General features: G+C 42.2%; 1 protein-coding gene across 3 annotated transcripts in view; it reads right to left on the bottom strand.

Moving 5' to 3' along the window:
* Positions 1 to 15,089, bottom strand: part of SGMS2 (sphingomyelin synthase 2) — an 87,404-nt gene extending 72,315 nt beyond the window's left edge. Inside the window, exons 1-2 of one of the 3 annotated variants that reach the window (XM_081553077.1) lie at positions 14,710 to 14,755; positions 13,798 to 13,871 (exon numbers count right to left, since the gene is read on the bottom strand). The gene's annotated coding sequence lies outside the window, so the exon portion shown is untranslated. Of the gene's footprint in view, positions 1 to 13,797; positions 13,872 to 14,288; positions 14,651 to 14,709 lie in introns of those variants that run through there. The other 2 variants (XM_081552561.1, XM_081552473.1) reach the window with 2 other exon arrangements.
* Positions 15,090 to 15,312: the final 223 nt, after the last annotated feature.

Here is a 15,312-nt window from a genome sequence, read left to right as displayed (position 1 = left end):
TCTACAGGAGACAGTCTATTCCCTCTGTGAAAGGGGCTTCCCTGGTAGCTCAGATAGTAAAGAATCTGCCTGCAGTGCAGGAGGTCTGGGTTCGATCCCTGGGTCAGGAAGATCCTCTGGAGAAGGGAATGGTAATCGATTCCAGTATCTTGCCTGGAGAATTCCATGGACAGGGGAGCCTGGCAGGCTGCAGTCCATGGGGTCGCAAAGAAACTGCTATAGATATAGATATAGATAACATCATCTAGCTAATGGTCACCCATATTTCTTTAAAATTACCAAAAATCCTTTATTATCCCTTATTTCATTTCTTAAGCAGGAAAATTCCCAAGATTTCAGTTCTTATGCCAGTGCTATTTCTACTTTGCACAAAAGGGCAATCCTTAACAGATGCAAGCTATCTCCAAATCACAGTGTAAGATTGTTATTGGAGGATTCCTTAAAAAACAAAACCCCCAAACGAACCCTATTCATTATGATAATTCTTGCTATTTTAAATTTCCATAATTGACATGCTGATTCCAAGATACTGTCTACTGCAAGGTCTACAGGGCTCTAGGTACTTACTACAGATGACCCAATGTATGATACTACTTTTTATTTGTTTTAATTCATTACAGGTTGAAAAGCCCTTGTATAGAAGTGCTCCTGCTCTCAAAGAATTCATAATAACATTGCTAGGCAAGCAGAGCAAGAAACAGATTTTAAAAATATAAAGTGAGGGACTTCCCTGGTGGTCCAGTGGTTAAGACTCCATGCTTTCACGGCAGGCGGTGTGAATTTGATTCCTGGTTGGGGAACTAAGATCCAGCAAGCCGAGCGGCATGGCCAAAAATTTTTTAAAAAGAAAAGAAGTAAAAGGACTCTGACCTCACATCTGTCAGAATGACTGTTATCACAAAGACCACAAATGTTGCTGAGGATATGAAGAAAAAGGAACACTTGCGCACTGCTGGTGGTAATGTAAATTGGTACAGCCACTGTGGAAAACAATATGGAAGTTCCTCAAGAAAATAAAAATAAAGCTACAATATAATCCAGCCATCCCACTCCTGGGTATATATTTGAAAATGAAAACACCAATGTGAAAGGATACAGGCATCCCAATGTTCATAGCAGCATTATTTACAATGGGCAAGATATGGAGGCAACTTAAGTGCCTATCAATAGACAAATGGGTAAAGAGGTGAGATAATGTACATATAATAGAATATTATTCAGCCATAAAAAAGAGGAAATTTTGCCATATACAACAACACAGATGGACCTGGAGGATATATTATGCTTAGTGAAATAGGTTGGACAGAAAAAGACCAATCTTTTATGTTATTACTTATAGGTGGAATCTAAAAAAACAAACTAGCAAATAAAACAAAAAAGAAACAGACTCACAGATATAGAGAATAAACTAACGGTTACCAGTGGGGAGAGAGAAGGAGCAAGATAGGGATAGGGGACTAAGAAACACAAATTACTATGTATAAAATAAATAAGCTATAAGGATATGTTGTGGCTTCCCCAGTGGCTCAGCAGTAAAGAATCTGCCTACATTGCAGGAGACATGGGTTTAATCTCTGTTTCAGGAAGATCCCCTGGAGAGTGCATGGCAACCCACTCCAGTATTCTTGCCTAGAGAATCCCATGGACAGAGGAGCCTGGCAGGCTAAGGTCCAGGGGTCACAAAGAGTCAGACACAACTGAAGCGACTGAGCATTCACACATGCAGGGGTATATTGTATAGCACAGAGGATACAGTCAATACCTTATAATTACTATAAATGGAGTATAATCCATAAAAAAATCTGAATCACTACATTGTATACCTGAAAGTAATATACTATACCTCAATAAAAAAAAAACTAAAATAAAATAAAAGGAATCTGGAGTCAAAACTCAAGCAATAATGCCCACAGCCATCACCAGCATCACATGTGGACCATCATCTTACCCCAAACAAATACAAGGCTATAAGGACTGCCACGTGGGGTGCAGAGCCACATTTCTATTAGGCAAATCTGATGCAATGCTAAGAGGCTCGACTTGCTCTGGAATCAACAAGACTTCTTGATTTGCTAAAACCTTGATACTGTCATTTAAAATGGACAGTATATATTTGTGTGCTGTGCTGTGCTCAGGTGCTTCAGTCGTGTCTGACTCTTTGAGACCTATGGACCGTAGCCTGCCAGGCTCCTCTGTCCATGGGATTCTCTAGGCAAGAATATTGGAGGGGGTTGCCCTGCCCTCCTCCTGGGGATCTTCCCAATCAAGGAATCAAACCCACATCTCCAGCATCTCCTGCATTTCAGGCAGGTTCTTTACCCACTGAGCCACCTGGGAAGCCCATTTACTTGTATACAAATATACAAATGTATAGAATTATCAAAAGCTAAGTCCCTCTGCCCTAAAGTGGTTCAGTTTACATGCAAACTAAAACAACCTACAAAGCGTAAACACTGCTATACCTGACCTGTCCATATAATAAGTCGTGAGATTAAACAGCTCTCTCACAGGGCTGGCATAAAGGAAAAAAAAATCAAAGCACTGATTGTTCCAGTAACTGTCTGTATTATCAGTTTCCTGTTGCTGCTGTATAAGTTACTATAAATTCACCAGCTTAAAATAACTCAAATTTCTTCTCTTACAGTTTGAGAAATCAGAAGTCCAAAAGGGGACTCAGTGGGTTAACACTGAAATGTCAGTAGGGCTGTGCTCCTTTCTGGAGGCCCCGGGGGAGAATCCATTTCCCAGCCTTTTGCAGCTTCTTAGAGATCACATGCATCCCTTGGTCCATGACCCCCTTCCATCTTCGAAGTTGGCAATGGCTGTTTGGGTTTTTCTAATGGTGCCAACTCTCTGATTCTGACTCTTCTCCTTCCCTTTTCCACTTATAATCACCCTTATGATTACAATGGGTCTACCCAGATAACCCAGGATAGTCTCTGTATCCTTAGTCTGCTGATTAGCAACCTTAATCCCTCCTAGCCAAGTAACATAATCGATTCATTGTTTCTGGGGGTTTGGATGTGAACATCTTTGGGGTACCATCATTCTGCCTGCCACCTTGTCCAAGAGTAATTAGCAAACACTTAAAGAAACCTCACATGTTCAAGCTATTCTCTCACAATAAGGATTTTTTTAATATTTTAATTTACAATAAGTGAAAGCCTACAACTTAAAAAATAAGTAATATTAAAGCAGCAGGAATAGGTTCAGTTGAGTGTACTGATCAGGGGACTGGGAGAAAGAATTCACTGCTCCTTTTCTGGACAAAACACCCAGCCTGATTGAGCTCTCACAAGATTATACAGAAAAATGTTTGATGATACCATATCATCAACATATTTCAATAGAGACACAAATGTATGACCTAGCTGTAGTCCTCTACATGGTAAATCATGAGGAGCTGATAGCATGTATGGACAGGTGTGATGTTCCTTTGCTAAAACTGCATGTGCAAGGACAAAATTAGACCTGAAGTGTGAGATACACGCTAGATTTCTACAAACGACAGTGCCAAACTGTCCGCTTTCAAGACCCAGATTTGCCTCATACCAGCTGTGTGACTGTAGGCAAGTAACTTAACTTGCCTACAAAAAAAACTTGCCTATTGTGTCTCAAAAGAGGATTCTTAAAATGGGGGTAATAACATCTGTCTCAGAGTGTTGAAGGAGGAACAGGTGAAAAAGAGTTCTAAGTGTTCAGAACAAACCCTGGCACATAGCGAGCACCTTATTTGGAAAATAAAACTGTAAATGCTCCTGCTTGCTGCTTATATATATATATATATATATATATATATATATATATATATATACACACACACACATATATATACATACATACATATAGATGTTAATTTAACAGAAAAAAAAAGCCCTTTGCTGATACTAAAGTCTGGAAGCGACTACTGGGGCAGTAATAACTGGATGGTTAAAGAACTTACAGATCAAATGCAAATCTCAGAAAACAGTAGCAGCTGTGTTAGATAAACCGTCTCAGGGCCTCCTAAAGAAAGATGCCCAGCATACTGTCCAGGGAGGACAGTAGGGTCTGTGATCCTTAATGGCCTTGGCACTTTCTGGGACACTGGTGCTCATGGTACAATACTCAGAAGGCTGAGCTCTGAAGGACAGTGGTGTTGTGCTCACTACTGCTACCAGCATCTGCGAAAGGAAAGGGCTGGCATATTGTGATGGCAGCTTGGAAGGCTTTTCAGCATTCACAGCTGATGTTATACACTTCTTATGAAAGTTCTTGAATTCAATGGCAATGGATGATCAATTTAAAAAATTTTATTTTAACCCCGAAAGAAAGGAAGAGGAGAGGGTGAGAGATAGGACCCAGAGCCTACAATAGAGACAAGATGTGACAAATGGTCATTCCATTACCTAAAAATACGTTAACTTCATGAGAAATAATGAGAAACAATTTGATCCTTGAGACAATGAATCCTTTGTTTTAAAAGTGAGAAATAGAGTCTATATGCAAAAAGTGATGGCTGAGCCACCAAATATTAACAATGAACCGAGCATTATCCTCAGTGTTTTATGCACATAAAGCAGTATGATTCACAGTCACCTCAAGAAGTAAATACTATCTTTGTCCCATTTCACAGCCAGGAAATGGAGATTCATTGCAGGAAGTTGCTCATAGTCACCTAATGGTAAGGGGTGTTTCTGGGTCATAAATCCAAGCTGGCCTGAGTAAGCCTACAGGACCTTCGTCTCTCTGGTGTTACTTCATGGCCTGAAGGCAGCACAGACCAGAGAAATATTCCAGGAGATGGGGTGGTAGACATACAACCACATATCAAAATATATCCCCTCAAACCTGTTGTATCTCCAAAGCTAGCGGAGACATTACAGAACACCTCGGGGGATTACTGGGCAGAGCGTGGGCATGAGAATCAGCCGGCCCTGCTCCTTGTCCTACCAGCTTTGCAGCCTTAAGCATATTAACCTTTCTAAATTGTTCCCTACTTCCACAGTGGAGCTAATACAATTTCTATTTTGCTGCCTGAAGATAGAGAATGTGATTTAATCTTCTCTAGAACCTAACTCAAGAGTACTCATCATTGTTTAACCATCACTATTTCACTGCACTATCTCCAGATTCTGTGTCTGGTGAGACTTGGAGAACAAACTTGTTCAGTTCAGTTCAGGCACTCAGTCATGTCCAACTCTTCAAGACCCCATGGACTGCAGCACGCCAGGCCTCCCTGTCCATCACCAACTCCCAGAGTTTACCCAAACTCATGTCCACTGAGTCAGTGATGCCATCCTACCATCTCATCTTCTGTTGTCCCCTTCTCCTCCTGCCCTCAATTTTTCCCAGCATCAGGGTCTTTTCAAATGAGTCAGCTCTTTGCATCAGATGGCCAAAGTATTGGAGTTTCAACTTCAACATCAGTCCTTCCAATGAACACCCAGGACTGATCTCCTTTAGGATGGACTGGTTGGATCTCCTTGCAGTCCACGGGACTCTCAAGAGTCTTCTCCAACACCACAGTTCAAAAGCATCAATTCTTCCGTGCTCAGCTTTCTTTATAGTCCAACTCTCACATCCATACATGACTACTGGAAAAACCATAGCCTTGACTAGACGGACCTTTGTTGGCAAAGTAATGTCTCTGCTTTTTAAAATGCTGTGTAGGTCAGCATTGGGCATCTCTCTGTCTTAAAAGTTCAGCTTCATTTTCAGCTACTGCTGTCAGTATTTTCCTGAAAGGTCTTCACTTCTCACTGGAGGTGAGCTGCTACATAGAGGTCCTTGGCAACTCAGTTAGCTAAGTGATGCCTAATCCAAAACTACTTATTCATTAACACTTTTTCTTACCCCTAAAGGAAAACTCATTCCTTCACACTTTCTCTAGTCAGATCAGACTACCTACTTAAAGTACTCCCAGGTAAGGAAAAGTATCCTCAGCCCATCTGGGAGGGGTTCATGTTAAGAGGTGGTTCCCAGGATGGTTTTCATCAGCTGAGCAGGTCAGAGAGGCCCCTAACATGCATTTTCACTCCTGGGAGGCCAGATCCTCCAGGATCACGTGATCCCAGTTTCAACAATAGGAGCTGAATCCCAGCAAGCCTTGGGATTAGGTATGTCTTCCCAAGGGACACAGAATCTGCCTTTGGCACATCTGCATCCTTCTTTTCATATCTGTTTTCCCATCTCCAGGGCAACTCCTCCCTTGAGTTCCTCCCATTTATGGAAAAGCTTTTTTTCCAAAGTTTGACTCATCGAGTATTTTGCATTTCTAATCACCTTAATTGAAAAGAGGTGATTTAAAGGGACTTCCTTGGTGGTCCAATGGTTAAGAATCCTTCTCCCAATGCAGGGGACAAGGGCTCGATCCCTGGTCCAGGAAGGTCCCACCCGCAGAGGAGCAGCTAAGCCCGTGAGCCACAACTGCTGAGCCTGAGCTCTAAGAGCCTGTGAGCCACAACTACTGAAGCCCACTTGCCTAGAGCCTGTACTCCACAACATGAGAAACCACCACAAAGAAAAGCCCAGGCACCGCAACTAGAGAGCAGCTCCCGCTTAGAGCAACCAGAGAAAGCCCGCACGTAGCAACAAAGACCCAGTGCAGTCATAAATAAATAAACAAAACAAAACCCAAAAAGAGGTGATTAAATTCTAGAGTTGATACTCATCTCCTGTTGTTGTTGCTCAGTCACTAAGTCATGTCCGACTCTTTGCAACCCCATGGACTGCAGCATGCCAGGCTTCCCTGTCCTTCACTATCTCCTGGAGTTTGCTCAAACTCACGTCCATTGAGTCAGTGATGCCATCCAACCATCTCATCCTCTGTCACCCCCTTCTCCTCCTACCTTCATTCTTTCCAAGCATCAGAGTCTTTTCCAGTGAGTCGGCTCTTCATATCAGGTGGCCAAAGTTTTGGAGCTTCAGCATCAATCCTTCCAATGAATATTCAGGGTTGATTTCCATTGGGATCGACTGGTTTGATCTCCTTCGTGTCAAAGGGATTTTCAAAGAGTTTCTCCAGCACCACAGATCAAAAGCATCAATTCGTCAGTTAGCTTTCTTCACGGTCCAACTTTCACATCTGTACATGACTATTGGAAAAACCATAGCTTTGACTATACGAACATTTGTTGGCAAAGTAATGTCGCTGCTTTTTAATACACTGTCTAGGTTTGTCATAGCTTTTCTTCCAAGGAGCAGACGTCTTTTAATTTCATGGCTTCAGTCACCATCCACAGTGATTTTAGAGCCCAAGAAAATAAAGTCTGTCAGTTTCCACTTTTTCTCCATCTATTTGCCAAGAATTGATGGGACCGGACGCCGTGATGTTGGTTTTTTGATTGTTGAGTTTGAAGCCAGCTTTTTCAGTCTCCTCTTTCACCCTCATCAAGAGTCTCTTTAGTTCCTCTTCCCTTTCTGCCATTAGAATGTTATCATCTGCATATCTGAGGTTGTTGATTATTTCTCCCAGAAATCTTAATTCCAGCATGTGCTTCATCCAGCCTGGCATTTCACATGATGTACTCTGCATTTAAATTAAATAAGCAGGGTGACAATATATATCCTTGATGTATATGCTTTTCCCAATTTTGAATCAGTCCTAGTTTTTCATAAATGTGATGCCTCCAGGTCTACAGTTTCAATTGGACTGCAATTTGCCCTCATACAGGTACTTATCAAGCACTTTCTTGTGTAAGCAAGTCCTGTCAGGTAAACTTAGAGTTAAGGATACCCTACAGTGAGTATTTCAGCTCAATTTCACAATTTTGCCTGAGGCCAAGCCCTAACTTTTGGGTATCTCTCTTTCCGCCCTAAATGAAGGAAGCTCCTTCTTTGAAAGGACTGTTGCTGAAGCTGAAGCTCCAATACTTTGGCCACCTGATGCAAAAAGCTGGCTCATTGGAAAAGACCTTGATGCTGAGAAAGATTAAAAGTAAAACAAGAAGTGGGTGGCAGAGGATGAGATGGTTAGAGAGCATCTCCAGCTCAATGGACATGAATCTGAACAAACTCTGGGAGACAAAGGAGGACAGAGGAACCCGGTGTGCTGCAGTCCAAGGGGGCGCAAAGAATTCGACACTACTTAGTGACTGAATAACAACAAAATGAAGCTCAGCATAGACACTACCAGGTGGAGAAATGTCACTGTCCTGAAGGGCTTTTCCAGTCTTTTACTTCATTTGACTTTTAGTAACTAGCTGTCTTTTCTGACGCTTTGGCTTCAAAATTATCTTTCATTTCCTTTTATGCCCTTCTCTTTAACACTTCTATTACGTGACTTTATTCTTTTTAAAGAGTACAAGGGATTCACTGAAAGAAAACATATAAACATAAGACAAACACTCAATCCAGCTAATGTTGCTTTAAAAAAGAAAATAAGAACATGTACAAGTTTGTTTGAAAGTTTCAAGTGATTGAAAGTTTCAAGTGACACTATCAAGCTAAAGACACAAAATTTTGAGGCTGAATTTTAAACTGTAAGCAAATCATCATATAGGGTTTTACAGTAGGGAAAACCAGTCATCAAATAACTGTAATTTTAGCAACTGTTTCTTTAAATTCTGCTTTGAATTAGTAATTATTGTTAGGAATTAATAAATTGAACTGATCTGAGTTTCTATATAAAAAGGCTGAATTGAATACTACTCACTTTCCAACATCCTTTATCAAAATTATGAGGATAAGGTAATGTGCATTGGATATGGAAATATAAACCCAAAAGAAAAAAGTATGACTCAGAGTAGCAAAGAGATTATGATATTATAATAAAACTTGAGAAATGTTTAAATGAACATATGCTTTATATCTATAATGAAAGCTAGCTAATGGATATTTTTTTGGCACTTTCATTAAATCAACTGGAAAATGTCTTAGCAATGATACACTTTTTAAGAGATCAAACAACAAATGTCTAAGATTTTCTTTTTTTGGCCACGCAGCATGTGGGATCTCAACTCCCCAAATAGGGATCAATCTTGCAGCCTCTGTATTGGAAGCAAGGAGTCTTAACCACTTGACCACCAAGGAAGTCTCTAAGATTTTCTTTAAAAATGACTTCTTTAAAAATGAAAGAGCTTATTCTAAACCTGGTGATAAATCTGCTAAATGTAATATCTTCAAAATGTAATCTGCCTATCCTACTGAGTACCAATGATGCAAATTGTAGAAGCAGAATCTCTTTTCTGAAATACATGTAGAACCTGAATTTCTTTTCTGAGATACACACTCACAGCAGCACTATTTACAACAGCCAAGACATGGAAACACCCTAAATGTCCATTGACAGAAGAATGGCTAAAGAAGATGTGATACATATTTACAATGGAATATTACTCAGCTATAAAAAGAATGAAATAATACTATTTGCAGCAACAGAGATGAACCTAGAGATTATCATACTAAGCAAAAAAAGTCAGAAAGAGAAAGACAAATGCCACATGACACCATGTATAAGTAGAATCTAAAATAAGATGCAAATGAACATATCTACAAAACAGAAACAGACTTAAAGACATAAATTACAGATTTGTGGTTACCACGGAAAGAGGCAAGGTAGGGGAAGGAAGGATTGGGAGTTTGGGATTAACAGAGCAATCTATTTGGCAACACACTCCAGTACTCTTGCCTGGAAAATCCCATGGACAGAGAAGCCTGGTAGACCACAGTCCATGGGATCCCAAAGAGTTGGACATGATTGAGTGACTTCACTACTACATATAGGACAGATAGACTATAAGGTCCTACTATATAACGGGGGCTTCCCTGGTGGCTCAGAGGTTAAAGCATCTGCCTGCAATGTGGGAGACCTGGGTTCAATCCCTGGGTTGGGACGATCCTCTGGAGAAGGAAATGGCAACCCACTCCAGTATTCTTGCCTGGAGAATCCCATGGACAGAGGAGCGTGGTGGGCTACAGTCCACAGGGTTGCAAAGAGTCAGAGACCTATATTCAATATCCTGTGATAAACCATCATGGAAAAAAATATGAAAAATAATATATATGTATAACTTAGTCACTCTGCTGTACAGCAGAAATTAACAAAACACTGTTGATCAACTATACTTCAATAAGTTTTTTTTAAATTCGTTTCTCTCTGGCAAAGTCAGTAGTGCTCCATTCTGCCATATTTCCCCATAAAAGAAGTTCCGCTTTCTGTCTAATAGCAATAATACAAACACAAATAGTTTTTTAAGAAAGCCTCTGTGTTCCATTTTCATCAGATAAATCCCTTGTGTAATGAGCTATGGACCTATTGTGCAGCTCCACAGAGAATGTTGATCCTATTGCTGAAATCTTATGAGAAACACTAAAGGAATATAGAAATTAAAACAAAGTTTAAAGAGAAAGGAGAAAGTTTTCTCATTCTGAATATGGTGGGGGGAAAAAGGCACATAAATTAAAGGTCAAAATTCACTTTTTAAAATGCAAAATGACTAAAACAATCATGACATGCACACAGATACAGCCAGAAGAATATTTACTGCAGAGTTGTTTAAAATAGTAAAAACTGGAAACTAGCTGTCCAACAATGGGGGACTGCTTGAGATGCAGTCATTCAACTGAAAACTATAAAATATGTCATTTAAGCATATATTTTAGTGATACAGAGGCATCCATATTTGGGTGGGGATAAAAAAAAGTTAGAAAACAGTATGTAGAGAACAAACCAATTTCGTAGAAAATAATTTTCTAGCTGTGTAACTTTAGGAAAGTTAATTTCTCTAAATCAGCCTTTTCCTCCATAATCACACCTAACTCACAGGGTTGGGGTGAGCCTAACAGGAGATCCTAAATGTATAGAGTAACTGGCACATTGCCTGGCTCAGAGTAAGTGCAATACAGGTGAGAAAGGATTTAAGAATATAACACTAAGAATTTTCTGGGTGGCAGCTGATTTGATTACCTTGTACTTTTAAACCTCTACAAGTAACATACTACTTATTTTTTTAGTTATATACTACTTATGAGGAAAAATAAATTGAAATACTATTCACACACAGTGATTATTTTCTTAAAATTTAAAACACTGCTTTCTTTCCTCATAGTAAGTAAATCTTCAGTTCACTTCAGTTCAGTCACTCAGTCGTGTCCGACTCTTTGCGACCCCAAGAACCGCAGCACGCCAGGCCTCCCTGTCCATCACCAGCTCCCGGAGTTTACCCAAACTCATGTCCATTGAGTCAGTGATGCCATCCAACTATCTCATCCTCTGTTGTCCCCGTCTCCTCCTGCCTTCAATCTTTCCTAACATCAGGGTCTTTTCAAATGAGTCAACTCTTCGCATCAGGTGGCCAAAATATTGGAGTTTCAGCTTCAACAACAGTCCTTGCAATGAACACCCAGGACTGATCTCCTTTAGGATGGACTGGTTGGATCTCCTTGCAGTCCAAGGGACTTTCAAGAGTCTTCTCCAACACCATAGTTCAAAAGCATCAATTCTTCTGCACTCAGCTTTCTTTATAGTCCAACTTGGTTGAACTGATTTTACCCCTCAGATTTCATTTAAACAAGTTTGTTCTGATATGTTTAAAATTATTTAAGGGCTAAATTTGTCTATAATATTTTTACTGGGTAAAGCAAAGCATACTTACATTGTTCAGCCTCATAGCTTATGAGCCCCAATTCAGCCTACTTTAGATAGCAATAGACCTCAAATTACCAGTGGGAGGCAGCCTCTCATGGCCTAGTCACTTCTGGTTTCCTTCCAATTCCCTACCCTTCTCCTTTTTGACTCTTTCTTCCTCTCCATAATCAAAGCTTAGGGGCTATTTCTACCAGACTGAAAGCCAGTTACAGTGCCTCCTTCATCTTAGCATTGCTAGTACCTAGCACAGTGGCTGGAATAAAATAGCTGCTCACTAAACATTCACCAACTGAACAAATACCCAATAATTGTAGTTCAGGATGGAGGCTTCAAATCCCCCACAGGGGAATTGGATAAAAGTGAGTAGGCTACTCTAGTCTGAAACTGTCTAGAATTCTCAGTAATCCGTCCTTTTTTAAAAAGAAAACAAACAACATCTCACTTCACAGTATCACTTCTTTAAAAAATTCTCATTTGTGGAGAAGGAAATGGTGATCCACTCCAGCATTCTTGCCTGGGAAATCTCATGGACAGAGCAGCCAGGCAGGTTACAGTCCATGGGGTCACAGAGAGTCGGACATGGCTTAGCAACAAAACAAACAGTAAGTACATAGCTTCCTATATCTGATGTCAAAATCCCGATTGTAATAGTTTTCTATTGTTATAAATTGCAAACTTTTTAAAGCTTCTTGAAATGAATAAAGGTTAAGCATGAAAAAAAGTTCTCATTTGTATTCCAATGTCAATTTTCATAGATGTAAGATTATTTCTATTTTTTCCCTGTATTTCGTTTAAATATCCCACAAGAATTCCAGAGAGTTTAGGTAAATTGCTCAGAGTAACACAGCCAGTAAGTTACCAACCATATAGCCTTAGGTCTTCGGGATTCTGAGACCAGATCGCTACATCACACTGGGGGGGAGGGGGGAATTCCCTGTGACCTTTGACCCTAAAAATTGTTATAGATATGGTAAAAACAAATGTTTTTAATATAACACCTGAACAAATGCTCCTATCCCTCCAAATATTTCCTAGAAGCTTTTATAAAATTCTGTGAAAAGAGAAACCGAGGACAAGAGGCAGTAACCCAAAGGTGTCCAAGTGTTTCTCTCCATGTTCATAAGTCAACTAGCTCTACTTAAAAATGAAACTAGAGAAATCAAATTAAACATTAACTCGTTAAAAAAAAAAAAACACTTCAACCAGAAGACTATTGTGAAGTGAGACAAGCAGCAAAGCAAGGAAGGAAAGGACTGTATTTTTGTACTGATTATTTTTTTTAAAGACAAAAAAAAAAAACAAACAAAACCTAACCAGTTAAGGGTAGAGAGTTCTCCACATATCCAATCTAACTCCAAATTCCGTTGTCACTTTCAGCCACTGCTCTGACTCTGTTTAAACAGTGAATGGCAGTTTCCCTAATATGGCGTGGGAACTTCAAATCTTTCCGGTATCCACAAGGAAGCATTTAACTTCCTGAAGACTGCCTGCAATGCTGGAGACCTGGGTTCGATTCCTGGGTCAGGAAGATACCTTGGCGCAGAGAAGGAATGGCTACCCACTCCAGCATTCTTGCCTGGAGAATTCCATGGACAGAGGAGCCTGGCAGGCTATAGTCCATGGGGTCGCAAAGAGTGGGACATGACTGGGCGACTAACACCCCCCCCCCCAAATCTTACTAGTATCCACAAGCAAGCATTTAACTTCCTGAAAACGTCACCACTCTCTGAGGAACCTGCCAAAGGATTTCACACGCTAAACCTCAACCCACCAGGTCTATAAGTAGGAAATTTTGTGGAAATTAATTGATGATTACCTATGCCAGCTGGAACACACTATTTATACATAAACAGTTAAAAATTGTTGAGGTCGGCTTCACGCCAGACATCATGACAGGTCTTCTGAGCTTTAATCCTCATTATTATCCTCTGAAGTAGTTACAGTCCCGTTTTGCTGGTTCAGAGTGTTTAATGTAACTGAAAACCCACCGATAATAGATGAGACTAGGAGTGAAACCAAGGATTTGAAAAGTTCAAAATCCACGCCTACCCAGAGACACTGAACAACTGAATCTCTTCAAAAATTTAACATACGTGTCAAAACGATTTTATGCTCTTATTAGAGCAAGCAAGACGAAACAGAATGGTAAAGGTTGATACAAAAAATGAAATGACAGAACCTAACAGAGTTGTTTTAAGGCGTTGCCGCGGGCTATTAACTATCCGTACCTCAAAGAAGTAGCCAGGTCCGCTCCTACCTATGTGCGCTGAAACACCAGACCTCCCTTTCCGAAGGAGTAACTCTGGAATGCCAAATGTTAAAAGGTTTCAGTGCGGGCAGCCCAGACCTGTGCTCTTACTGTTCACACATCATCGGTAAGTGCTCCTCAAAAAAGCTTCGAGACAGTCCCTCCTCCAGCTCCGGAACTTCAGCCCTGACCTCCAGAGTGGCTCTGGACAACCTAGGGTTCAATCTGGGTCCTTTCACCGTCAGGACCGAGTTACCCGCAATGACTGCAAATGAATGAGTTGAACGCTCGGAGCAAGGAGACGAAGACACACGTCCATCCTCTCTGAGGCAATATCGAGGAAGGATGCCCTGGGCGGGGCGACTGGGGGCCGAATTAGAGCCACGTCCGCGTTCGCAGTCCACCCTCCCTTCCCCGCGCCGCGCCGCTTTCCAGCCCATCCTCCTCCCCGGCCCCTCGGGTGCTCCTTACCCGCTCTCAGCTGGGGCTCCAGACCTTCCCAGCCCGAGGCACTAGCTCCCGGGCCGGGATCCGCTAGGGGCCGGAGCTGGCCGCCGCAGCCGCCCCCGGCTGAAGCCCCTGGAAAGTTTGCTCGGGGGTCTAGCCCTATCCTGCCTCGGCCCCACCAGGCAAGCCGCTCTCCGGGTCGCTCCAGCGGCGGCCGCCTCCGAGGCCGCTCTCGGCGGCGCTGCAGCACCGGCCGGGCTCGGGCGGCCGAGGAAGGCTCCGTGCGCGCCGAGGGCGGGGTCTCCCCGCTCGGCCCGCTGCGCGGCGCTCCGTGTTTACCGCGGCCCCGCGGCCCGCTCTCCCCGCCCGTCGCCCTGCGCGCTCCTGACATCATTCATTCTCTCACACCCTTGCCCGCCCACTCCATTTCCAAACAGTGACTCACTTGGCGGCGCCCGCTCCCCGCTGCCGTGGCTCCCCCGGCGCAGAGCGGAGCTCGAAAAACCGGTGCGACTTCTTAAGAAGGGAACCTCAGCCGACAGTCTCTTCTCCCAGCCCTTAAAGGTGCAGGGAAGGAGGGGCTTGGCAGGCTGGGCAGATTGGCTCAGGCAGGGAAAGCTGGAGCCGACCTCCCTGAGCGACGACACAGAACGATCTGCCAAAGTTCTTGGGGTGCCACTCCCTGCAACTTTCAAGGGTGGGGCCGGGAAGACGTCCCCCACCCCCGCACTTCGCCTTTTTCGGGAACTGCTTCCTGTCCGCGCGAGTGGACTTGGGGCACCAGCGGTTACTCACGGGGTATTGCCCGGGCCTAGGTCAAAGAGGTGGGGTTTCCGAACGTCACAGGATTGCCCGGCAGGGTTAGTCGTGGGTCCGTACGATGATTAACTCTAGATGTGAGCTGGAAGGATTCTTCAAGTTAATGAGGCTAATAATACTTTCCCTTAGGTGACTGACTACAGTGTCATAAGTCCTGTTAATTGATTTGCTTCTCGTTAAGGATGAAAAACAATAACCAAAATAAACAGTGGAAGAGTATTTCTTTGCT

Source organism: Giraffa tippelskirchi, chromosome 1 (genome assembly GCF_054371585.1).
Source record: "Giraffa tippelskirchi isolate mGirTip1 chromosome 1, T2T-mGirTip1v1.2.pri, whole genome shotgun sequence".
NCBI lineage: Eukaryota > Metazoa > Chordata > Mammalia > Artiodactyla > Giraffidae > Giraffa > Giraffa tippelskirchi.
This window is presented reverse-complemented; position numbering and strand designations above follow the sequence as displayed.